The sequence below is a fragment of the Hemicordylus capensis genome, chromosome 3 (assembly GCF_027244095.1).
Source record: "Hemicordylus capensis ecotype Gifberg chromosome 3, rHemCap1.1.pri, whole genome shotgun sequence".
NCBI lineage: Eukaryota > Metazoa > Chordata > Lepidosauria > Squamata > Cordylidae > Hemicordylus > Hemicordylus capensis.
In genome coordinates, this window is record NC_069659.1 from 254521331 (window position 1) to 254548884 (window position 27554).

General features: G+C 45.9%; 1 long non-coding RNA gene across 1 annotated transcript in view; it reads left to right on the forward strand.

Annotated features, from left to right (window-relative positions):
• LOC128352141 (uncharacterized) overlaps positions 1–27554 on the forward strand; it is a 52271-nt gene that overhangs the window by 18559 nt on the left and 6158 nt on the right. The window contains exon 2 of the long non-coding RNA XR_008320232.1: positions 25091–25298. This is a non-coding gene — a long non-coding RNA (uncharacterized LOC128352141). The remainder of the gene's footprint in view (positions 1–25090; positions 25299–27554) is intronic.

Below are 27554 nucleotides of genomic sequence, written 5' to 3' on the forward strand. Positions count from 1 at the left end.
ATCCTGGTAAATATGCTGCTCCATTCCGAGCCTTGGCCCTCCCCATCCTTTCCCCTCCTTCTCCTTCCCCCCCTTCTTTTCATCTACTAATCTCTCCAAACCATGTCAGCCCTCAGCCTTCCCCCCCCCCTTTTTCTGCCTGTATTTGAATTGTATTAGGCTCTAGGAAGATTTAATTGCACACACATATGTTAGTTAGGCACACGGGTTGAATATTGGTGCTGGCTAGGAAATACTGTTACTGATATTGATAGAATGTTCTGCTTTCTGCTTTGCTAGATTATGTTGTTAGTCTTTTATACTCAATAAAGCCCATTTAATCTTTGAGGATTGGTTTGATCTCCTTTCTTCCATGCACCCAGATGACACATGGTCACTAATATAAAAGAACTTGGTCCAGACCTATTTTGTATACTAGCTAATGAGCATATTTAGTATATAAATCAGGCCTGGTCTGTAACAGAGGGCTAGAGGCGTCAAGACATTGGTTATTCCTCTGCTCTACTGCTCTGACACTATCCCTTTGATATGTAGATTGCTACTCTCAGGGACTTACTTACTTCCTCTCTTCCTTCTTCTTCTCCCTATCACACACGCTTGCCTCTCTTTCTGCACCATGTGTGCAGAGATACAGACAGCATCTCTCTGCATCCAGCTAGCTAGCTAGATTAGAGATTCTATCTCTCCACTTTCCTATCTAGAATGGAGTTCTCCAATAAAGACTCCTTATATTGATTTGAAACTATGAACTGGCTCCGAGTTTCTTTTGCTCTCAGCAAACACACATGCCTGGGCAGACTCCACTGTGTTTTGCCTCTGTGCACTCTGCTGTAATAGAAGGGTATCTCTTACCAGAGATAATTCTGAACAAGGACTACACACCAGGTGGAGTGGATTCATGTGTACACATGCTACTCCCCATCTGATTTGACAGGCTGGTTAGAAAGTATCATCCAAACTGGCTCATAAAACAAAACAGCCAACATGTTCTGCAGTGTAACACAGGTGGTTCTGAGCTGCATAGGCTGCTGTGAGTTCCTAAGAAACTTCCAGTAGTCTTCCACAAGATCACAAATACTTAAAGTAGGCACCCACATTTCAGGAGCACTACTTAGATTGGAAATAATATAAGTAGCGCTCCCAAAGTTTAAGAATTGTATTCTTGCACTTTTACACAAAATTGCCGACAGTTGCTTAGGAGCCCACTTTATGCTGTGTGCAACTGTCGGCTGGTGTCAGGAAAAAGTTCTAGCCCAGCTTTCTCAGTGGACAGGTTCAAAAAAATGCATCCACCCAGCTCTGCCCACAGAACAATTAGAAACATGAGCATACAGATCTATATTTCATAATCATGTGGAAGGGTTATCTGAGACATCCCCTCATATGTGATTTAAATGCATTAAAAGTATTATTTAAATATCATGTGATGGCATTTCAAATGAATCGCCCTCTCACATAATGATGGATACAGGAATGGCAAACAGGAAGGGGAAGTGAGATGTGGCAGTCCTGTCCTTTTTTCTGTGGTGGGCACAGTATCTCAGACTGTCACAGGAGCTCAGAGGACAGCAACCATAAGGGTAAAGACTTCATTACTGTACTACAGGAATAAACAAGATCAACAAGGGGAGCGGGCTGGATAAAGAAAGGACTTTGTCTCTAGTTAGTATCACCTCCAGCAAACACTAGTGCCACCTACTGGTTGGGACATATAACAACAACATTTCCACACCCAAGATCCAGGCTGTCATCACACATAACAGCAACTTTTGTTTAAAATGGCCACTTTTATTATCATTTCAATAGCAGTGGACTTGTGAGGCACTCAGCTGGGACTGGCACTCCACCCATCGCAGTGCGGGGCCCCCCAGGATGGCCACGCGTGTGGCCGCCCTCTCCTAAATGCCTAGGGTGCTGGCACCTTCGTTTGAGGCAACTCAGCCGCTGTCAAGTGGTACACACTTCTCAGCCAACCTAATGTCAGGTACTTGCTGTCGACGCCACCCCTCCGATGTTGTCCAGCCATACGGAAGGATGCCGCCTACAGCAAGGTAGGAATTGAGCTGCATCCCCAATCTGTCAAGCCTCAGGGAATCAGCGACTCCTCCTTGAAGCCAAACACTTACCTAAGGTGCAGCACCAATTATTCCCCTGTTTCCCACCGCACTGAACCTGCCATTGCGGGCGTTAGCCTAGCTTAATGCCCCGCACCCCATAAACCCCGCAGGACTACCACCAATCCCAGCCTCCAGTCATCAATGAGTAGCCGCATCCCTTCAGGTGACAAGTGCACCCCGTCACCCCGGTAGAGTGAGGGCTGCGTGAAAAGTATATCATCGTGTGGTATGCAACCGCCCCCACTGGTGGCTAAGAAATGTGCCAACACAGCATTAACCCCCCGTCTAGCCCTGTCAATTTTATTCTGCTGGCACACTCCCCTCCAGACCCTACTCTGGGTGATGTCAGACCAAAGTATAATGATGTCAGGACACCAGGACAGAACAACCTCCAGGTCCTGCATGGTCTGCTGGGACAATGAGATGCTTGACTGGCTAACTAGGTTGTTGCCCCCGAAATGCAGTAACAGGATATCCAGTACTGGATTCTCCTTGAGGAACTCCCGCAGCATCAGCAAAAGCTGGGCCCTCCGCATGCCCAAAGTTCCGCACCACTCCACCAAGGCCCATTGCCCCAGGCCCAACTGCGTTCCAGGTTCAGCGCCCTGCGCCCACTTGAACGCTCGAAAAAAGAAAGAGTGGCACAAGACGAGGACTCTAGCACGCTCTGCCGGAGACATCATCCCTAACGAGAGAACATTAGTGAAGGGTGAGGCAGAATGTGGGGGCTCCCCCCACTAATGCACATATTTGCAGTAGACTCCGGACGGCCAGCGGCCCATAGCCGTGCCTGAGTACCCAAAGCACGCCACCTCAGAGGCCGCACCAATTCTGAAGGAATGAGAAGACAGGTGGCGTGTGGGCACCCCAGCTGCCACGAAGGCCATCCGCAGCACTGCCCAGAATTGGTATTGCGACAGGTGCCCACCGTCCGCATGAATGAAGAGGCAGCCATCTGCCTCCCCACTAACGGCCAAGTATGCTGCAAGCGCCTGGACCGGACACAATTGCTGGTTGTCCACCCTGTGGAGGGTAACCACCTGCCCCCTGCCCCTCTGGTCTGTTTTGGAGAAGCGGAGCCGGAGTACAACTGAGGAGGGCCTGAAGGTGAGGTCTCACCTCTGCAGAACCCTGCCCGCCAGGCTGCGCGACCCTCTAGGGAGTAACTCACCTATCCTGAATGCTCCAAAGAAGGCCACCAGAGCCACCGCATGGAACAAAGCCTCTTCATAGGGGGAGGAGCAAATCCCCCTTAGGTGCTGCGTTGTGCTCAGCAGAGCCTCGGGGATGATTGGCTGGCAGTGGTCTGCCTGAGCTGGTGTTTCCCTGGCCCAGCCCTCCAACATGTGCCACACCCGGAAGTCAGTCAAGTGGTCCAGCAGCCCCCTGGCCTTCCCGTAGAAGGACAATGCTGCCAGATGACCTGCCATGGTGCTCACTGCCAGCCCGCCCTCACGGAGATGCACCAAATATTGCATGAAGTGCTCTAGCAGGGGCAGCCACTCCTGCCCAATCCCTACCTGTGTCCTAAAGTTTTGGAATGCCCTAACCCTCCTGACGCAGTCTACCTGGGTCCTAGGTGCTATTGAGGCCTCGATCGCTCTGAAGCCCTCTACGCTCCAAGGTTCCATAGTCCCTCGGGCATCCGCTCAGGGACTGCAGCCGCTTCTGGGGCCAGCTGCCAAAAACTCTGCATCTGAAAACAAGACAGTGCATCCGCCACGTCATTGTGCACCCCGGGGACGTGCTGAGCGGTAAACAGTATGTTTTGGCGTAAGCTGGTCAGCACAAGGGCCTGTATCAAGCCCATAACCCTCTTTGACTGGGAGGTCTGACTGTTGATAACCTGCACCGTCGCGAGGTTGTCGCACCAGAAGCGCACAACCGAATTGCTAAAGCGATTGGCCCAGATGTGTGCAGCCACCACTATGGGGAACAGTTCAAGGAAGGTGAGATCCCTCGTGATGCCCCTGTCTGCCCAGTCATGTGGCCAGCGCTCCGCACACCACCGTCCCCTCAAGTAGAGACCAAAACCTAACCCTCCAGCTGCATCTGACTGCACTTGGAATTCTGCTTCCAGCAGCTGCACAAACCACCAAAAGGACACCCTGTTAAAAGATGTCAAGAAGCTGTGCCAGAGCCTCATATCCTCCCTCATATCTGCGGTCACCCTAATCTGGAAATGTGGCCGCCCACACCCAACCATGGCATCACAGAGGCACCTGAGAAAGGGGCAGCCAGGGGCTACTGCCCGGCAGGCAAAGTTGAGATGCCCAACTAGTGATTGCAGTTGGTGGAGGGTAACCTTCTTGGCTAGGACACAAGCCCTAAGCAATTCCCTCAGTGCCTGAAGCTTGTTGCCTGGAAGGCGCGAGAGCTGGCCCTGCGTGTCCTCTTCTATGCCCAGGAAAGTGAACCTGGTGGATATTCCCTCCATCTTGTCTTTGGCCAGGGGCACCCCTAGCTCCTGACAGATAGCCATGAACCTGTGCAGCAGCAGAGAGCATTGATCAGAGCCCGCCCTTCCTCCAAAAAGGAAGTCATTAAGGAAGTGAGCTGTAGAGTGGAGCCCTGCCCTGCAGCACAATGCCCACTCTAGCATTGTGCTGAACGCCTCAAAAGCTGCACAGGATACTGAGCATCCCATGCGCAGCACCCTGTCAATGTAGAATTTCCCTTCAAAGGCGAAGCCAAGCAGGTCAGAGTTGTCTGGGTGTACTGGCAGCAGCTGAAACTCAGACTCAATGTCGCATTTGGCGAGCAGGGCCCTGGGCCCGCACACTCGAACCATAGCCACCGCCTCATCAAAGGAGGTATACTGGACCAAGCAGAGTTCGGCTGGTACGCCATCATTGATGAAGCTGCCCTTGGGGTACGACAGATGGTGAATGAGCCTGTACTCACCTGCAGCTTTCTTAGGTACCACCCCCAACAGAGACACCCTCAATGCTGGCAAGGGAAGTTTGGTGAATGGCCCGAGCACCTGGCCCAGTGTGACCTCCTTCTCTATTTTCCTGGCTACTACGTGTTCTAATCCTATCACTGCTTTCAAGTTATGTGCAAAACTATATCTATGCGGGAACTGGCATGGTATCCTGAAACCCTTTGAGAAACCAGACTCCAAATACTATGCGCATGTCCTGTCCAGGTAGTTGCACAGCATCAACCGGAGTACTGGGACACTAATTGGGCTGGGGCCCTTTTCCAGTACCGCTGCCAGAAGTGGCCACTGTGCCCCTTTCCCCCACCAAAACGGTGCTGCCTGCCTCCCCTTTAAAACCCTTGGTCCAGGGGCAGTGGAAGCCTGTGTGCCGGCTACCACAGAAATCACACTCATGCTGGTATTTGCATGGAGAGCACGTGCATTTCCCGCTCCTATTGAACTCCCAGCAGAACAGGGGGCTTTGAACATCCTGGGTGCCCACAGCCAGAGCTGTCGATGCCACTAGTGTCTTGGATATCAAGTGGCCACTTTCAGCCCCGTCGCTCTCCCACCATAGGCCTTGCAGGTGTCATGATCTGGAGCCAGAGCTCCTGATGCTGCTTCTCCCAAGCAATACCCAGGTGGCTCGCAGCACATTCCCTAAAGGATCTATCGTAGTGCTCCCTCGCATTACCTGTGAAGTCCATGAACGCCCTGAGGAGTATGTTGAAGTACTTAATGAGCACAAGGCCCCTCTCCGGATATTTCTGACTGACTACCCCCATGTACTGTAAATAGTAAACCCAACAACCCAGTTGCTCCAGTTGTGTTTTATGGGTTTCCTCCTAGTTCTTTCTTTTTCCTTCTCTTGCATCCCATCCTTGTCTAAAGGCTCGGGCTCCTTGAAAAGCAGCTGGAAGATGTCCAAGAATCTGCCCTTCCAGATCCACTCCTTGACCCCGGGCAACAAGTGATCACCTAGAGGGACGGGCACACCATCTGCGCTGCCACTGGAGCTGGCATGCGCGGGTGGCTTTGGGGGGGGCATTCACCTCCCCTTGCCCGACCCCGCCCTGCCACACCTGATTATAGGCGGCATGCGGTGATGCCCAATTCAGGGGCCTTGGGTACCACCCAAGTGAATTGAAACGAGGGCTGAAAGGTAGACCCCACGGCCATAACCCTTCGGGGGACTCACCTGCACCAGATCCACTGCTGCCAGGCTCCTCATCACTGCCTCCCGGCCCGGGCTCCGGCTGTGGTGCTCCGCTGCCCCCTGGGCTAGGCGATGGTGTTGCGGCGGCCTTGAGCGCTGCTAGACAGTCAGCAAAGCCCTGCATTAGCTTTTCCTTTTTGGTGGCCCTAGATAGCTGCTGGTGACTCATCGGGGCCCCGCCCAAGCCACTCCCAGCCCCCTCCCCTTTGGGCGCCGACCGCTGTTTCTCCGGGGCCTCCAGATGTGCAATCAGCGCTCTAATGGCCACCACCTCCGTGTCCCTCTCATCTTCAGAAGAGGAGTCCAACGGGGCAGGCGTCCGCCTGTGGGGGGCTGCACTGGCCTCCCTGCCTTCTTAACAGTTGCTTTCTTAGGACCCATAATGTACCGTTCTATCATGTATGGGGGGGTGTATGTGGTCGTGCCTTCCAAAACCAGCCCAAGCCCCCCCAAGAAACGTGTGTACTCACGGATGGAATGGGGGGGGGTGTCCACCTCGGGCCCGCCCCTATCACCCGGCCCAGGCCGGGGGTATGTGGAGTTAGTTGGGGTTCTGCCCACGGGGGAGCAAGGGCGAGGGGATCCTCGCCCTTGCTCCCCCATGGGCAGGACCCCAACTAACTCCACATACCCCCGGCCGCGCCGCTCAGTCAAACCTGATGTAGAAGAAGAAGGCAGTCCCACGTTGATCAATGGGGTCCTCTGACTGTAGCCGGCACCCCAGGCCTCAAGACTTGTTGCTGCACTACTGCAGGGCTAAAAAAAATGGCAGCCATGGCCAACTTACGGGGTCAAGAAGCCCGTGCCAGTGCCCCAGAATGCCTGGCAAGAGTGGAAATTGCAACCACGGCTGATCCGGAAAGCCCCATCGCCACCACCCTCAGAAGGCCTGGTGGGGGCTGAAACCACAGCCCTGGCCTATCCGGCAGCACACGGGGAGGCAGAAGAAGGCGCCGCCGGGAGGCAGGCCGTGGAGAACCGAGGCCGTGCATGGCCAAGTGGGGCGCCAGGGCCCGAGTCGAGCCCCAGAGCCTGCCGCAGCCCGCCTGCACAAGCCAACAACCGGCGCTCCGCTGCCACTTGAAGCGAGTGGGCTTAAAAGCCTGCACACCAGCTACAGCCCCCCGGCGCAGCCTGGTTCTCCATAGGCCTGGCCACGTGTTCGTAGCTGGCCTCGGAGAACTGCACATCCACGGCCGCTCTCTGCAATGGTGAGAGTCGGACTGGGCAGGCGCAGGCAAGCTGGCAGCACACCTGCTCTGGCCCCGCCCCCGGAGGCACGTCCAGCAAATGGGAGCCAGCTCGCAGCGTCATGTGCTCCTCCAATCGAGGGGCTGGGGCAAATGAGCCACATTGCCTAGAGAGACGGCGATCGGCTGGCTTGCCTCCATTTCCTACCTGCACACTCCCAGATGATCCAATATGCAGTCTGGGAAACTGCAAAGTGGAGGCATTGGCTGTGCACATGGCATGAAGGACAGCTGCAGCAGCCAATTCATAAGGAGAGGGGGAGGAGCTTTATGCCCCCAACCCTGGTTAGAACATGGCATGATGTTGCATCCAAACCTGAGGTCTTGGTAGAGATGCTCACTACAGACCTAAGGTGACAACTGAGGTTCGGGGGCTAAAACTGACTCATGATTCAAAGACGAAAAGGTGGTTTTCACACACTAACCTAGGAAAATAATCTAGTATTGATTAATCCATGTTGTTCATTGTTCAAGATTTTATCACTTGACTTGGTTTGTCACTTGATGAAGCGGAACTGGACTGTGAACTATGATTTATAATGTCTCTATGCAAAACTGATGATATCTATTTCACACATTCAAGTTGTCATGCTGCTGAGGTTATCATAAGGACATAAGAACAGCCCTGCTGGATCAGGCCCAAGGCCTATCTAGTCCAGCATCCTGTTTCACATAGTGGCCCACCAGGTGCTGCTGGAAGCCTAAAGGCAGGAGTTGGGGGCATGCCCTCCCTCCTGCTTTTACTCCTCTGCAACTGGTACTCAGAGGCATCCTGCCTTTGAGGCTGGAGGTGACCTATATCCCTCCGACTAGTAGCAGTTGATAGACCTCTCCTCCATAAAGTTATCCAAACCCCTCTTAAAGCCATCCAGGTTGCTGGCTGTCACCACATCTTGTGGCAGAGAATTCCATAAGTTGTGAAAAAGTACCTCTGTTTGCTGGTCCTAAATTTCCTGGCAATCAATTTCATGGGATGACCCCTGGTTCTAGAGTTATGTGAGAGGGAGAAGAATCAAGCAATGACTACTATGTATGTATGCATTATGCCTCAGCAGGATTCCCTAGACTTAAATCAAATGTAACTTGAGGAGCATAAAAGTTCATTCTTCAGTAAAACAAAAAATGAAACTGGTTTAGAAATATGCATTTTTGGTGCAAAATATGGCGTCATAATCTTTGACATCTCTCACTTATTGCTTGTGTATTAATAATTAAATTATATTCAGTAGAAGTGCTTAGAATTGGAATCACTGGAGAAATCAAGCTTCTTAAAAAGACTTCTCTGAAGGATGTTTAAACAGACATTCCACAAGGGCAAATAATAAATTATGCTTCCCCTCAGCTGTCTGTGTGACAACAACAAGAGAATACTAAATTGAAAGCATAAGGGACATGTTGTAGCAAAATGTTTTGCTTTTTTTATTATTTAAAATTGAGCTTTATAGATAGAGGGCCTAGAGGCAATGAGCATTGCCAATCAAAGCTCATGTAATGAATAAGTTTTATAAATGTTCTAAAATCACTTCTCCACAGAATTGCCTAACTCATTTGAGGATTCCCATATGCACACACAATATCTTTAGAGTTTTCGAGAAACATGGTTTCTTATTGACAAATAGTACTTTTGAAGTTACCCAAATAGCCTTTGAAGTCAAAATAGGGAAGTAATTTATTTATAATTCATAACACTACTTCTTCCCTTCACCCACAGAGAGGTTGCAGAAGCCAGTGTGAAATACGTATGTTTAAATATGGCATAATACTGCTCCCTTAACAAATTTCCACGCACCTGAGTAAATCAGTAATGCTCTACCTATGCTCTAAAAAGCATGGAAATTGCAAGTTAAGGTGCCCATCTTAACTTCTGTGCCATCTAAGCTGTAAAGACTTTGTACAGTCTGGTATATGATGATGGCTTTACAGATGAGGCTCCATGCACCCACACTTTGCCTTAGGCAAAGAGATGCATTAGGCAGAAATTCATCAGGGACATCTCTAGGGAGTGATTAGGGAAGCTGCACCTTTAAGTGTCTGCCTGGATGCATCCCTCCCAAGCCCAATGTCCAACTGAAAGACCAAGGCAAAGTGTGGGTGGACACACAGGCCCTGAGCATCAGTCCTCTCCCCACCCTTCCAGGGCCTCTTCTCTGGCTACAGTTGAGCCCCAAGGAGCTCGTACAAGCTCTTCTGGCCTTAGCTCATTTTCTTCTTTTAATAACGTTGCGACATGCTTCAATTTGTGTCTGTCTCTTTCCCTTCTGTCTAGGAAGTGGTACGTTTTCAAAGTTGTACACAAGTTACCTAGCCTCTGAGCATAGATGGAGTAGATTTCTCCCCTTTAAGCCTCGACTTAATGGTTAATGACTCAGGCCTCCACTTAAGGGTTAATGACTGATAGGATAATGGCTTCCTCAAAGTAGTCTCATTGAAATTAAAAGGACACTGGGCATTCTTTAACATGTTCTTTTAATTTCAGTAGGATTACTTTGAGTAATGTTCCTAATTACGTCAGATGCTATCTCTTTCTTGCTGTATTCTCTACAAAGTAGGAAAGGAGGGGTTATCAGCATTTTTAGCTGATTTCCCTTAAGTTCTTACCAGAAAGACTTGTTGTTTTAAATATACTAACAGATCTTATGCCTTGTGGGATGCTTTGGCTAATGTCAGATCTGTTTGCTGGGTGGGATGCTAGTGGGTTTAGCTCACAGGATTTGACATTGTTTTCCACTCACATTTTTGAAAGGAAATTTCCATTATTCTCCCCTCCCCAAGACCATTTCCCAGGGATTATAAATGTTCCCTCATTGTTTGGAAGAAAGTCCCACTCATTTTAATGGAGTTTACTCCCTTCTAGGAGTGCACATAGAATTGCAGGTTCAGTTATCAAAATGCTGCTGGAAAAGGCAAGTGTACTACAACCCAGTATCCTCTCTCTGACGGCTCTCAGCTACATGCTTCCAGGAAGCTCCAAAGATGTGCAGCAAGCAAATTGCATAACCCATTTCTACCCAGTGCCAAAAAACTTGTATCGTGGTATACACTGCCCATGAAAAAGGAAGTTCTGCATGATAACCTAACCACCTGTGAATATGGAGGCTTCATTTCTTAAGTATGGCCAAATGAGGCTATATTCAGTTTCATATTCACTGGCAGTTTGGTTCTGATGTAGAACCTCCATGTTCAAGAGCAGTCTACACCAGTATGATGGTTTTTTGGTGCTGGGTGGGAATGATTTTTAGGATTTCCTTGAGGTTTCTTCTTCAGAACTTCCTAGCATGGGACTCTTGCTAGCATGGGAATCAGAAGTAAGTCCCAGGGAAACAAATGGAGTTCCTTCAATGCTTTGCTGAGGGGCTAGGAGGAAGGGAAAAGAGAGAGCCCACATTCTTGCCTAGGAGCTCTGTTGGTTCTGATTCCTGTGTGTGTTTACTCAGAAGTAAGTTACAGTGGAATCAAAGGGCTTACTTTCTAGTAATTCATTCCAAGCTTTGCTGAGGGGCTTGGCTTCCAATCTTGTGTATCCAAGAAGCAAAAGGAGCCTGCTACTTAAAACACTGCTATAGAGCCTGTGACTCTGTATTTCAGGTGGTAGCAACTCCATTTCTGTGACTGTTTAGGTGAACTATTGGTGTGGCAGCTTGGCAACAGGTATAATCATTTTTTAAATGATGAACAGAGAGCACCTTCTTCTGCATGATCCCCACTGCACATTAAGGTCATCTGAGGAGGTCCATCTCCAGTTACCACCAGTATGTCGGTGGCGACTCAGAGGAGGGCCTTCTCTGTCGCTGCTCCTGGGCTGTGGAATGCACTCCCAGCAGAAATCCATAATTTGAATGCATTATTGGCCTTCAGGAGAGCTCTCAAAACCCTCTTTGGCCTGGCCTTCCAGGATTTTTAAATTGTAGTAAATGTTTCTAAGTTGTTGTAACCTGGTTTTCCAGGGTATTTTTAACTGTTTTGAATGTTTTAACTGTTAATTGTTTTATGGTGTTTTATAGTCTCTGTTTTTAATTGTTAATTGATTTTAATTGTTTTGTTTTAATGTAAGCCTTTTGTTTTAATGTAAGCCGCCCTGAGGCATTTTTGGAAGGGCAGTACAGAACGCAAATAAATAAATAAATAAATAAATACAATACAATACAATACTTTGTGGTTTTCTTTTCTCATTTTATATTCTGCCCATCTCATAAATGTGTTTTCCCACCACTTAACATTTCCCAAGTCTTTCCAGTATCACAAGCTCCCCCTATATAGATTTTCAGCAGCTAGGAGAATAATAACCTCTGACCCTACAGATATATATTTATATATGCTAAATGCTATAAGAGAGTCTCCTGTGAGATGCTGGGGGGAAATTGCCACTTCAGGGCAAGGGTCAGTAAACTGTGTCTATTGCATGCACAAATGCACTGTTTGTTGAGTACAATTCTTGTTAATAGAAATTGCCTTTTAAACTCCCATAAGTTGGAAAGCATCTGGACAACATGATTACCCCCTGTAGACCATGCAATAACTGTAGAAGTAAGATTAAAAGGTAATTTTTTAAAGAGGTTTGTTCTTAAATAAAAGTGTTGGGTCTAGTTACTGGGGTTTTTTGTAGTACACTCAGAGGAATTTATTATATTATTATTTTATTTATTTATTATTATTATTATTATTATCATTATTATTATATAACAATTATAATAACAGTGCTTTAGAATGTTAAAGCACTCTACATTATTATTATTGTTGTTGCTAAACAACAATGTCTGACAATTTAATGCTTTAGTGTTCAAAGCACTATAAATTATTTATTAATTATTATTATTATTATTAATTTTCAACATTAATAAAATTATTTATTAATTATTATTAATTTTCAACATTAATTAAAAAAAACCCTCTAAGCATTTTACTTAGCAACAAAAATAAGAAGAGGGATACCTGTCCCAAAAGGGCTTCCAGTCTAAATCAAAACACAAGAGAAACACCAGCAAGAGCTACTGGGACAGATGCTATTCTGGGTTGAATAGGCCCTGCTAAATATGAGAGAGCCATTACTTTGCACAATTAGCAGGAGTAATTAGCTCAGTAATGACAGAGTAAGGGCTTACTCTTCAAATTCAAAGGACTGGTCACTATAAAACGTCTTACTTTAAAAATACTGTTCAGACAATGAAACCTTCTCTACATTGCCTTGCCATATGGACAAATACCATTGAGAAGATCACCTAATTCTCAAAACAAATAAATCAAGAATAAATAGACCCCATTTTAAACTGTCTAGTGTAACCGTAGAGGGTGCTCCATTTGGACTCATATTACAGTAAGAATGAATGCATTAAGAGCTCAGCTATTTCTGTGCACAATTCTCAAGAGCATAGGATAATGCGTGCCACAATAAGAAATCGAATATATGATTAAATTTTATTGCAAAGATCAAGCATATATCAAAGGGAGACCATTTTATTATAAAAATACATGGAATCTCTTATCTTTCATCAGACAAATGAAAGAAATGAAAAAACTAAAGCTAAAAGCCTTGATTCCAATTGTTTTTCAACCCTAAGGTCCCTTTAGGAAAACCAACCATAAAGTTTAATTAGTTCTACCCTTCACAACCCTTCAATCAGAACTCTGGCCAAAGGGCATAAGAATACAATATTTTTAATTGTATAAACATAACCCCACAAAGTGGATATTTATTTTAAGCCTTCCAAAAGAATAAACTGGACTGACAACTTTGTGTAATCAGAAATGCATTAAATGTCAAACCTGCCCTGAATGTTTAATGGCGCTGAGCAGGACCAAACATTATCCACATCTAAAGCTTTAACTAAAACTGAGCCAGCCAAAGTAAAAAAATAAGTTATGGGCCATGCTGTTCTGTACTGCAGAGCAAAAAGATAATTCTGATCTCTCCCTCTCTCGGATCTTGTATAGCTTGTGAGTTAATGGCAAAAAAACAACAACAGTAGTTTCTTTCATAGCCACAGATGACTCTTCAGAGTAGACTTTACTTTGACACAACAAATACAGCATCTTGGAGAATAAAAGAGTTATTGTCAGTGACAATATATTTGCAAACATCTGTATGAACTCAAAGAAACTACAATATATGGAACAATCCAGGGCCATGTAGAATTTTGTTATTGCTCCAGATATTGCTGTGTACTGTAAAACTACTTCTGCTATCTCAGTCACTGTTCATCCCTCACCATAGTGGTCATTAATGGGAAAATGCAGTATGGAATAAGAAAATGCAGCCTGCTGCATGCTCCATTCCTGTAACAATACCTATAGCTATTTTTAAGTGTCTCTATTTTCCTGATATCTTTTCCCAATTGGTGTACCACCCAAGTGGTTCTTTTACTGGGTCAGTGAGCCAAAAACATCACCAGAGGAAAGGTTTCAAAAAGGCTTTATTTGCTCTGCAGAAGCAATGGTTCTGGTCAGCTAGCAGGAGCGTATCTAGGGTAGGGCAGGCATGGCACGTGCCCCTGGTGCCACTTGAAGGGGGGCACCATTTTTTAAAATTAATTTTTTTAAAGGCCACTGAAAACAAAATGGCCATGCCAGGCCTCGCAAAGGCAATTTGAGCATGCGCGATGGCCATTTTGTTTTCAGCAGCCTTCAAAAAAAAAAAAAAGATTATTTTTTTAAATGGCCACCGCACATGCTCAAATGGTCCCTGTGAGGCCCTAGAGGCCAGTGAGGGGAGGGGGAAGCCTTGCAGACCCCTCTCCATGGCCTTTAGGAAGACCACCAAAGAGGCTACAGGTATTTTTAAAAAAACATTAATATAATATAAGTCACTGCACACATATTCAGATTGGCACTATGTACAGAGAATCAAGGCTTGTGAATACTGAGCTGAACTTATGAGCTAGGATTGTATTCATTTGCTCTTACTTTGCTTCTTGTCATAAGTGAGTTAAATGTGATGTCTTAATAATATGGCTATTAATGGTGAGTTTGTCTTTGAATCAGTGTGAAATCCTTAGTATTAAGGCCCACTGGGAGTTTCTTGCTCTCTTTCTCTCATTTTAACTGTCTTTCTGAAATACTAGAATATATTCCAGGCAGTGACACAGTTTACTCTGCATATCCTTTAATTATTTTCAGAGTATCTGGGAAAAGTCAAATTCTCCATTTATTTTTAAAACTTATGTAATAGTGATGCTACAATGCATAGTAGAGAATTAGACAGGCACTTCTGTTTAGTTTTCCAAGTACACCTCCACATAGTATTTGGATATTTCATGAGCCCCAGCATACTGAAATTTGTAGTTTTCCAGCATTTTTTGGTCTGGCTACATCCACTGCTAAATATTTTTTGAAATATTAAAAGATTAACAAGCTTAACTTGTATTTTTCAGCTGATATTACGGTAACGTTATCTGAAAGATGGGTGTCAGGTGTTTGGACAGGGGGTGCAATTTCAGTGCTTGCCCTAGGCGCTATTCTCCCTAGATACACCTCTGTCGGCTAGCACCCAAATTCCAGAACCCCAACTATCAGTCGCAACAGACTTTTATACATTACATGTCACATAGGCAAGCAACCTCCTGATTAACAAATATGATAACAGTAACTTCCTATTTATCTCCTGTGTAAAGTTAGACGTACTTTTTTCCTGCTTGCACAGCAGTTTCAATTAAACAAAAATCCCTCTGTGTGGTTTGCCTTGTCCTTGCCAATACTTTGTATGTTTATCCTTAAGTTAAACATAAACTTAACATAGCTAAGTTAATATTAGTTTGATCAATTACATCACCAGATTAATCAATTCATTCCCATTTATAGTGCTGATTTTAATTTTCTCAATAATCTGTACATGAAAACCTTGGGAAATATTATTTCATCATTCTTCTCCATTAGACACTCGATTTCTCTTGGGCAATAACAACACATTGACCTCCATTCAGATGTTCTTGGGCATGATGTTCTTGGGCAATAACAACTCATTGGCCTCATGTTGTATTAGCATAACACTGTTGCACTGTGTTGTAGACTCATGTTGTATTAGCATAACACTGTTGCACTAGCGCAAGGGGATGTTGCGCAAAGAAAGAAATGTTTGTTCTGGACTAATTCTTGTGCTACTCGAAGATGTTGACATGTTCCACAATGCATTGCACAACAGGTTGAGCAACATCATTTTTGGTTGCACAACATCATTTTTAATCATCATGGCACACCTCAATTTTGCAAGAAAGAAACAGAAGCAGGGGGCGGAGCAGTAAGCCCCCTCCCCTCGTATTGTGAGGCTATTAAAGGAGCCAGTACAAGGCAGGGGAACACATGCACAAGTCATACATTAACTAGAGAGTGTTGGAGATAATATTTAAAGTTTTAGCCTGGGGTGCCCAAACCTGTAAGGGTTTATGGGCAGGTTACTTCAATATACATAGCAGCATATTTCAGAAGCTAACAGGGTCTTAGGGACAACAGCTTGTAAATGATAAGCATGGAAATTGATTTAAGGTTAAATTAATCTACTTTATTTAGAAGTACAAGAGGACAGAAAAGACCTATACCCTAGCTGCTAGCTACATGGTAGTCAGAGAGAGACCTATAGGAGCATTCTGGGGTGGGGGGGAGGAGGTTGTCATCACTTTCAGGAAGTACTTGAGATATTCTATTCATTGAGGGGTCATAGAGGCAGAGATAAACAGGAAAGAGGAGACCTTAACTGACTATCTCTGCTCTCAATGCCCCTAGTGGTCATTAGGGTTATCAGTGCAAAAAGGTAGATGCCATCTGGAACTGGATCTCCAACAGAGAGGAGCGCTGTGCTGTTTAACCTGTTACATTTTAACCCAATTTTTTAAAGTACACACCTAAAAAGACACTGTTAATTCAAGAAGACATGGCAAATTCAAAAAGTTGCCAGCCCAGAATCCCATTTTTGTTGGGAAGATTTTACATAACCCTTCCACCATCAACAGGCTGGAATCCTTCATGTTCATGAATGTGGTTTCTAGTACCAAACAGGTTGCCCCATTTGGGAATTCTCCACTGCTTTCCCAAAAGCTAGGACAGTGAGTGCTGGTGTAGTTAATAGGACAAAATGGTGTTTTCCTTCATCTTAAAACAGTCCCTGGATTACCTATTAAACAGCACCTTCCAGCTGAAATTGAATATACCCACTGGACAAAATCTCCCCATATGTTCAATATCTAATTTTCTGAATAATATTCAGAATGGTTTGCAGGCATTTTTATACCGGGGGGTGGGAGTTAATTCTCCCACTCACATGAAAGTGCTGCCTGTAAAATTGTGACCTTTGTTTTATGTGTGCACATTCACAGCTGTTAACCAATATTATCAGTACATCCCAAGGTGTATTTCATCTAGAATACAAAGTGTGTCTTTATTGCACTTATGGTTGCCTGGGAATACAATTAAGAGAGTTTGTTTTCTTATGCCTGAAAGCTATTTGCATGGTGTTCAGATATTTAGAGGTGATCTACAGCTTGTGTATTCACATCATGGATATATAAACTTGAAGATGGCACATCAGATGACAGTTTACTTGCTTCAGCATCTGTTTTATTCCAGCAATGATTTAGTGAAAGAGAGCCCATCTTAATTATTACTACAAGAAACTCATTTTACCTCCCTTGCTATTGCAAGTTATTATTGCATTTAAGTGTACCTAATGGCATCCATTGGAATTTCAGTGTGTCGTAGTTGGCAGAGTTACTAGAATCTACCTTTTCAACAAAGTGGCAACCTGTTAAAGAAAATTAGATGGTGACCACATGTCTGTCATAGCAATAACTAAAAAAACGCTAAAGGGAGCAAGCAATTGCACCAGAATAATTGCATAAAAGATGATTGACCAATCAGTGGTGGAACAGTTCCAGGTTCTCTTAAGAGGAAGGATACAGATTTTCTGGACTCATGTCAGTCAGGATTCAGGGCAGGGCTGAAATGGCTTCAGTCATTACTTTACTCCTTTGGACTATGGGGTACCAAAAGGTTATATCTTGTCCCTGTGCTGTTTAACACCTACATGTAACCTCTTGGAGAGTCTGTGCATCCGTCTGGAGTGCAATGTCATCAATATGCTTATCCATCTCTGTTGTTCATTTTCATCAAATTCAGGAGCAGCAGTGGATTCCCTGAACGAATGCCTGAATGCCCTTATGGGCTGGGTGATGGATAACAAATTCATGCTTAATCTAAATAAGACAGAAGAGATTGTGAGCCATCCTGGAACTGTAGGCAGTGGGGCTGGGAATGCCCCATCCTTCCACTTTGTGCTGGGGGATGGGTCATTGTCCCACCCCCTCAACAGGCAACCTAATGAAACAACCTGGTTGGTCAGGGCTTGGTGGAGGGCGGAACTTGCCCACTGTTCAGGCAGCTCCCCACCTCCGCTCTTCAGTTTGTTTCCTGCAGGTTTCGGGAAGGGAGTTCACTTGGGCACCTTGCTCCCAGCCATGTGGCCTTGAAGGACAATTTGTGGTCCAGCAGGGAGCATTGGCGGTGCGCCTGCTGGTGGCAAGGACCCTGCAGGCCATTCAGAGCCTGGGTCTGGGAAGCTGCAGCAGAGCAGCATGGGGCTGTGGAGGATGTCGGAGGTGGGAGCAGACAGGGTTTGCAGGCCCCTGGCCACCAGTTTGGGAACACCTGTGGCATTGGCCTCTGGGAAGGGATTGTCTTTATCAGGGGACAAGCTCCGGGAGCAGCAAGAGGATTCAGGGTGTGGTGGCTATGAAGGCCTCTGGGATCTGTGGGGCCCCTTTTGGAGCACTAGGGGGGTGGGGGATATTAGAAGTAGGGGAACCCCCCATCTGAGACCCCTCCCCTTGTCTGGGGCGACAATTTATTATTGCTCTGTATTGCAGTTGGGGTTAAGTCCCCTTGGGGAGTACCTTTAGGGCCTTTGGGAGAACTGGGTCTTCAGTGTGGTGGGGTTCTTGTTTTTGGTGCTGCGGGATGCTGAAAAATACTTGGCCATGCCACCTAAGAAAACTCTGGAGGAAAGTGGGAGCATTAAGAACCCTAGGAAACTGCTCCCTCGGTCATCATCATCTGAGGTGATGCAGAAAGCAGAAAGCATACAAGGAGTGCTGCCCGGGTGGAATACTACTGAAATCTCTATCTGATAGGTTGGCATCCTTGGAGCAGGATAAGGGCGAGCCTACACCTGTTCCTGCAGAGCCCACAGGTCCTGATCAACAGCCTCTGGTGGCACCTTTGCCCAGCAAGCCTCATGTTCCGACACCTGTTGTGCCTGCACCATCAGATTCTTCTCCATTGGAACCACCGAGGCCAAGCCCATCAGGTGATGCAGACACAGACCCAGTGAAGGATGGTACCAGCTAGTGGCCAGTGTATCCCTGTCCTATACCTCCTTTCAGTGGTTGGGGTTACAATCCTTTTGGGCCATGCCTGCACTGGTTTGGGCTTCTGGTGCATTGCCGAACATGATGGTGGTGGTGGGGCTTGCAACACAGGGGGCAGCAGAGTGGTTTTGGCGGGGATTGATGCCCCAGGGCAAAACACTGGCAGTGGTGGGGGCCAGGGGAGGCTATCCCATGGGGGGTGGTCCCATCCCCCCAAACATTAACCTTATGAGGCTTTGGACCTACCACTTGGAGATCATCTCCAGCCCACCACAAAAGATAAGATTTTGAAAGGGGAATATGTGGATATTTTCAGTTTGCTATTTCATGAACCTGAAGAGAAACAGAAGGAAGGGGATGCCTGCAAGGAGCAGGAGATTCCCAAGTGTAAGTAGGTAAATGGAACGGACCTGGAATAACTGGCTCTCAGGTTTTAGCATCTACATGGGTGTTATACTATATATAGGCTAGGGGCCCTGTGTTAGTTAAATATATGGACATTATCCATCGGGCCATCATGGGTTTCGTGGGGATCTCATGTGCCCATTATGATGAAAATTTCAGAAAGAGGTCAATGTTAGACCCCTTCCTCCCATGGGATGCGCCACTAAATTTGCTGTTAAGGGGACTTATTATGTCCCCCTTCATGCCCAGTGGATGGTGACAGGGCCAATAGTGGCCACTTGTTGTCCAGGACACCAGGCTCCCCCAACTCCTCCAATGCCAGCCAGCAGTGGGTTCAACCCCGCCTGGTATGCTGGGAATTTAACAGTGGGGGCCATTGTAGGGGCTCCATTTAACAGAATTTAAGAGTGTTGAATTTAACGGTAGGGGCCACCATGTAGGTTCCGCTACACATGTGGCTTCTGTGGCGCCTAGCATCCCAGTTCGTCCTGTAACAGGGAAAAGGGCAGGGTTTAGAAACCACCAGTCCAACCAGATGAAAGGTAATCCCCCTTCCCCGTCTCCAGGTAAAGGGGCGAAGCCCAATTAGATTAGATGTACTGGCTCAGCTCTTGGCGGATTAGCCTGGTCATCAGGTTGCTGTTTATTTGTGGGAGGATTTCCATAATGGGTTCAGGATCCCCTTGTCTTCATGGCAGGAAGCATTTGTTGTGCGTAATCTATGCTCCGTGGCAGGCATGGAGGAGGTGGATGTTAGGAAGATTGATAAGGAGGTAGCAGGACGTAGAGTTATGGGCCCCTTTGACACACAACCTTCTCCTAATCTGTGTGTGTCACCATTGGGGGTGGTACCTAAGAAGAACCCAGGCGAATTTCACCTGATTCACCATCTAGCTTACTCTCAGGGGTCATCTGTTAATGATAGGATCCCCAAACACCTCTGTTCAGTGCGGTATACAACCTTTCATGAAGTGGTTAGGATGGTAAGGGTTGTGGCCCTGGTTGTTAGCAAAGTATGACATCGAATCTGCCTCCTTCCTCTTGCCCTTACATCCTCTAGATTTCGATCTACTAGGCACCACCCCCAGGGATCATTGCTTGCAATTTGTGGACCTTTCCTTCAAGGGGTTGGTAGAGCAGCTGCTTTTGTGTGAATCCAAGACCGACCAGAAGGGCAGGGGCCAGAAGGTCAAGCTTGCTGCAGTGACACTTGACTCGCTAAGCCCAGTTTTGGCTTTGCGGAAGTATGTTGCACTTCAGCCCGGCATGGCAGGATGCCTGTTTGTGCACTCTGATGGCATGCCCTTGACACAATATCAGCTGTGGACTGTCTTGCGGAAAGCACTTCTTAAGTTGAGTGAAGCTGCTCACCTCCTTAGTTTACACTCTTTTTGAACCGGGGCTGCGACAACCACCCATCAGCTGGGCTTTGAGGATGCAGAAATTAAGCATACGGGACATTAGAAGTCCAAAGTGTTCGTGCATCATGTATGTTAAGTGATGTCGCGTTATTGCCAGCTGGTTGCTGGATGTTCAACTCTGTTGTTCTTTTTGGCAGGTGCTGGCAGAGCAGCAGCTCCTATGTGTGTGCTGATCTGCAGCCATTCCCTTGTTTTCTGGGTCTTCAAGCAAGCCAGCACTTTGCCAATTGGTATCCAACTTGGTTTGGGGTAGCGTGACACCATGCCTGGCTGGGTACACGGGGTGTGCTGTGGAGCTAGTTGCTTCCAACGTTGTGGGAGTATTTAGAGGTTAGCATTCTTCCCAAGGTTTTGGTAATGCATTTAGGTGAAAACGATTTGGGTGAGTGAACTGGGCCAACTCCCTGACCCAGCAAGCCACCTCCGATTTTGCCACCATTTGTTGTTGAATTCCTGGGGTGATCATAGCATGGGCTGAATGGCTACTGCGTAGAGTTTGGAGTGGGGTACAGAATTTTCAGGGCCAGAAAGAAGATTAACACTGCCATGGGTAAGTATGCTGTGGCTTGCGCCAGCGTGTTTATCCTGCAACTGGGTATAGCACATTCATTGCCGCGCCTATTCCACCCTGACAGGGTGCATTTATCCACAGAGGGGTGTGATTTGTATCTGGCTAACCTTTGGAGGGGGCTTGTTGCAATCTTGGACGGTGGTGGGGGAGGAAAGCCAAGCTAGGCTAGCCCTTTGTGGCAGGTACAGTGTGGACTGGGTAGAGGTGTAAAAGGATTTGAGATCGGTGAGCACCCTTGCAGTTAAAAGGGGTGGATTGATCCATCAGTCCTTAGAGGCTTTGAGGCTCAGGGACTTTGATTCACCATGAAACTGCTTCATGGCTTCACATACCTTAAAGGCTGCTCGCCTTGGTGTGTGGTGGGGTGGGTGCGTGAAGCAGTAGAAATTGCCCTGATCTCTTTGGGGTTGGCAATGATGGAGATGAAACCTGCTTTAAACCTGAAACCAGGTTTAACCTGCTTCTATCCTTGAGTCAGGGTGTGCCACTCATTCAAGGTACAGGAGAGGACATTAATGTCTAAACCCGGCCTTGGTTAGGCCCTCAATGTTAGGGGCTGGAGTTTGTTCCGCACACAGTTTGCTGATTTGATCATTTAATAAAGTTGTGGCCCTTTTATACAACTGGAATGTGTCTGTGTCTTCACTGAGGCTGGGGTGTGTGGGCAATAACAGTTTCAACTGAATTTGATGGAGTTACACTCCCCCTGAAAAATAGGGTTCACAGTATTGGGGTGATTGCAGTCATCCCAAGTGACAGGTGTGGCCACCTTTCATCAATATAATGGGTCAGTTATGCCTGTTCCTTTCAGTTATCTGTGCTTTGGCAGGATTTCAGTCACAGGCAAAACCTGAGTAACAAATTCTTGCTTTTTTCTTTTCTTTTCTTTCTTTCTTTCTTTCTTTCTTTCTTTCTTTCTTTCTTTCTTTCTTTCTTTCTTTCCTTTTTTTTTTTTTTTTTTGAGTGAGAGGACTTTTGGAGGGACAAAAATATGTATTGGGGAGTGAAAATATGGGTTATTAGGTTTGGTAGTGGAGAAAGTTCAGTAAAATGAAAGTTCTGGTGGGTCACTGGGGGAAACAGTATTCTGGACTTGATAGGCCTTGGGCCTGATCCAGAAAAGCTCTTATATTCTTAGGAGGAACTGCTCCCCTGTGCCTCGATAACCTCCCATTAAGGTCCTTGCCTTTGAAGGTGGTTTGAAAGCTGCAGCTGATGTAAAGTGTGGCAGCTTGTCTTTTGTCAGGGCAGAATTCTGGTACAGCTACACCAATTAGTTGTTTGCTTCCTGGCACAAGTCAAAATGCTGTTATAAATTTTAGTCTGGGACCTGCATGCCTGAGGGTGCACTCCCTTCCATTTCCTTATATCCACAGAGGTAGAGTTGTTCCGTGTCTCATCATTTACAAAAGATGAGGTTGGCATGGGGCACAGGAACAGGTATTTTCCATGTTGACACCCATACAGATTGTCATGCCCACTGATGTCCACTTGCCTTCTTCATTATTGGCTTTCTGGTGACAAGTAAAACATAGATTTTCTAAAGAAGAGATTTTCTGGACAGCTAATTGCCTTTAATTTTAACCTTCTGGGTTAGGGATGTGCAAGCTGGCTCGCACTCAACTTGAAGGCTCACCCTCGAATCGGACTGCGGGGAGCTGGTCTGGGGGTCGAGCCAAGCCAAGCCCCCACCTCACGAGCTGGCTTGATGAGGATACTTCCAGTAATGGAGAATCCAGCAATGATTCCTCTTTACAAGTAAAGGGTTAATGGGGTGGGGGTGGCAAGGGCAAAGCCTTTCATTTACTTTCTTATAACCACGGCTGCAGCTGTGGGGTTGGGGGATGACAGTAGCGATGGCGGAGGCAACAGGGGGCTCCTTCCAACACCACCCAACCCCCCGCCAGCCTCCCAAATGATGCAGCAGCCCATTTCAGGGCTGGGATGCCAGTGGCACCCTCCTTCTACCCCCCACCAGCCTCCCAAATGACAGGCCGGCCATGCTGCAGTCCATTTAAGTTCTTTGTACACACATGTGCACAGAGGCCTGAAACGGGGCCCAGCATGTCTTGGTTTTAAAAGGTAAATGAAAGGCTTCCCCACTGCCCGCATTTAACCCTTTACTTGTAAAGAGGAATCTTTGCTGGATTCTCCTTTCCAGGTATCCCTGCCAAACTCCTCGAGCTGGCTCGATAGCTGGACCAGACCAGGCCCAGGCTCAATCAAACCCAAACCCGAGCCACCAAAGGCAGCACAAATCCTGTCTGGATTGGAGTCAAACCTTCCAGCCGCCTGGCTCGCACATTCCTAGTCTGGGTAAATTGCATTTTTATCTTCTAGATGTTATTCATGTTGTGTTATATTTATGTGCCTGTGCATGGTTATGTTGTTTTATTGTGTTTAATATTTTTGAACTTGTATTTCTATTGATTTTCAGGAAGAAAAGATGCTTGGGAAAGGAATATTGTTTTAACAGTGGCAATATTAAACCCCCCTCGTATCAACCCTTCCAAAAGCCTTACAAGTGAAAAATAATTTTATATAGTCCACTCTTTGTTATCAAAATTAACACCTACATTCCTTAACAAATAACAAAATTTCTAAGGTGTATCCCATCTACTCCTATCTAGGTGCTAACCAGGCTTGATCCTGTTTAATTTTCAAGACCAAATAGGATTGGGTGCTTTTATGGTAGGCTGTAGGTGAGTTTATCCCATCAACATCTGCATGACTCAGAAAGGAAGCTTGGTTTTTAAGAAATGTAATTTTTCTCTCTTTACATACGACTTCAATCAATCAAAGCTTATTACGGTCTATGACCAACATACAACTTGCATAAGATCCATTAGCATTAAATATCTTCAGTGTCTCAAAATGTGCATGCCCATTGGGTAACTATGGAAGCCTAAGCTTTTTTCCTGTGTCAAAATTTAGCTTTATGCTACTTTAAGAGCTCGTAGGCAGACGACACAACTAAAAATGGTTTAAACATATAAAAATGGAAGATGGATACGTCCATGGGTATGGAAACAAAAATTTTTAAAGGAAGGTTCTCTCTTGCTGCTTCTTGAATGATCATCAGAAATGATTGTCGTCATATCACTGAAAGCCGCTTTCACTATTTGACTCACAGGTCACACTAAGGCAGGCTCTGGGCTTAATTCTAATAGACCAAACAGCACATCATGAAGATATTTACCTTAGGCATCAGCCTTTTAACAGGGTGAAATTACAATGAAATCCTGAATTCTTCTGAAATGATATCTCATCCGAGGACATCTGAAATTTATCATGGGCAACATCCAAAGTTGTTGTTAGTCTGAAAGAAGTGACCTTAGTATCAAACAGGAGTCCTTACTCTGGAGCAAATACTCCACTCCAAAAGGTCTCATTTTTCAGACTATGGATGCTGTCGTTTATCCTGGAGATCCATTCAATGCTATAATTCTCCATAGAGGTATCCAGTGCATAGGTGAAGAGCAGTTTTCCCTAACAGGGATTCCCAGATGCTGCTGACTACAACTCCCAGCATGCTCATCTGCAATAGCCTTTGCTTGGGGATTCTGGGAGTTGTAGTCAACAACATCTGGGAATCTCTGTTAGAGGGAACACTGGTGGAGAGGGTGCATTCCAAAGTAATGTTTACCATACAGCAATTAAAGCCACATCATAATGAAATCCATATACCATCCTCAGGCTTTGGACAGTGTAGTTAAAGCACTGAACATAATATACTGTGCAATTCTGCTTTCTAGAAGTGACACCAAAACCTTTGCAGTCCTGCTTTTTGTGAAATAACTTGCCCAACAGCTAACCAATATTTACTTTGCTTTTGCACCTAGCACACCTGCAGCAGAACCCATTATGAAGTGATCTGCTAAAACTACCTCCTAATGTGTGGGAAAATAAAGTGAGCTCATCCATGAGACCTGGAAAGCCTGAAAAGTACTGAAACGCAGACTAAACCTGAGCAGATGGTGAAGGGCTAGTGTGACTGCTTTGTCGTGCATTATGTATCTCCCAGACGGGTCTGATATTCAACCCAGAGAGGTTAGTCATATAATTAGCCAAACTGGAATGAACAGAGAACTAGCATTCAGCGTATTTTCACATTGTGCAATAAGATTGGTTGTTTAACACATTTGTGGCAAAAAGCCATTGTTCCTATTTATAAAAAAGGTGATAGGTATTATTATCTATTATTGGGGGAAATAATGCCAAATTACTGTACAATTGTCTTTTAAAATGGATGGAAGAACTATCATCTTGGAAGAAGAACAGATTGGATTTACATCAGGCCATTCGACTTCAGATCATTGTTTTGTTCCGGGCCATTGAGCAGAAAAAATACTTGTCCAAAAGGGGGGGGGGATCTTTTTTCCACATTTATAGACTTAAAATCTGAGTTGGATTCAGTTCCTAAGAGTTCAGAGGCCAAGTTGCAGGAAATGGCTATCAATAGAAAGCTTTTGTTTTAATTCAGAATTTTTATAACCCAATGGAAATGCAAGTGTGTTGTACTTGTTGTTTATTTACGATCTTAGATCAAACATCAATATACACAGAATATACACAGTAAAAAGAGAAACAATAATGGAAACAAAGTCTAAAATGTCATCAAATATATAAAATCAGGAATCTTTGACAGTAACCGATTGCTGTGCTCTAGCTTCTCTTAGTTTGGTCAATGTATAACAAAATTTAGCAACCACCAGGGATATTGTTGGGTCCCTGTCTTCTAATAAGCATATAAGAATTGTCTCCACTGAGTGGCTTTGGAGATCTTTCAGATACTGAGATAAAAATAAATCTCTTTCATCTGTATAAAGTGGGCAATGTAACAGTGAATGCGTCAGTGTTTCGGGAGCAGCTCCGCAAAGGCATAGTCTCTCCTCATAGGGTTTTCTCTCAAATTTCCCTACTAGCATCGCTGAGGGTAAAGCATTCAAGTGAGCTCTTGTAAATGCCCAGCGCAGCTTTGGTGAATAGATTGTATAGAAATAAGAGGCTGTGACCCAGTCTTTCTTAGTGCTTAGAAATTGTAGCGGCCTGTTTACAGAGGCCCGTTCCTCCTGGAAATTTATGTCCCTAAGCCTTTGTTTAACTAGGGATCTTACCGTTGACTCGCCCTGTTCTAACAATTGTACTGGGCAGAAGCCCATCTTCCAGAGTCTTTCCTCAACCATCATACACCAATGGGGTTGTGGGGTAGCAGCAAGGAGATGAGGTATAAGTCCTGCCGGGTAAAGATAAGTCTTAATCCAATACAGGATAATGAGCAGCCAGGCCCTGGTCTCCAATTTCCATAGCCCAGTCTCCAGCCGTATTAAGGAGTTCGGGACGCATTTTGGTACCCCCAATAGTGATCTCAGAAAGCCCGATTGTACTTTTTCTAAAGCTTGTAAGTCTTTTGGCAGTCTAACCTGAATCCCATATAGCAGCTGAGGTATCACTTTAGCCTGAAAGGCTTTATTAGCTGCCGGAATATAGCCACCACCTTGTGCCCAGAAAAATTTCCTGATTGCCATGGAAGATTGAGTGGCATTCAATTTAGCGGCACTGGTGTGCATAGAGGTGTGCATAGTGTGTTGTAGACAAATTGGTCTAATTCAATCAGTCTAATACAATCCAGACTGCAAAATGTTAGGAAAGTGGTCTGGAGCTTAGCCCGCTTTCCAGGGATCATGGGAACCACCGAGCTCGCAGGCGAGCCCGGTGCTCCCAAGGCAGCTAGCCCGCCTAATTCCCCCTCCCCTTAAATGTGGTTAACGGAGCGAGCACTCCATTAACCTCATTTGGTTGCTTGTGGGTCGCCACTGCGTGTGACAACACATGAGTAGACCCCCAACTGGGAGGCTGCAAGCAGCCTCCAGGGCTCGGGGGTCTGTCCAGGATGTCCCGTGCACTTATGCGGGGCATCCTGGCCCTTCTGAGGGCCAAGCGGTCCCTGATCCCTGCAGCCCCCACTAGTTCCATGATGGCTGCCCAAGGCTGCCTTTTGATCGTCTACAGGGAGAGCAGGCTAAGCCTGGAAGAAGACCTGAAAGAAGCTCTTCTCACCAATCATGAGAGGAGCTTCAGTATGTCAGCTCTGCTTTTAAAAAACTTGTTTTTCAATGACATCTCAGGCATTTTGAGACCATGGTCGCATTCTCATGAAATGTGAAACTGGAGGTAAAAGGGGCAGAGGACTCTTATGTCTGAATGTGTGCAACCACAGTTTTGAGGCAAAAGCAACCTGTGGTTTGCCTCGCCAAACTCCAATTTGAACCTTCAGTTTGTAGTGAGTTTTGACATAAGCTGAGG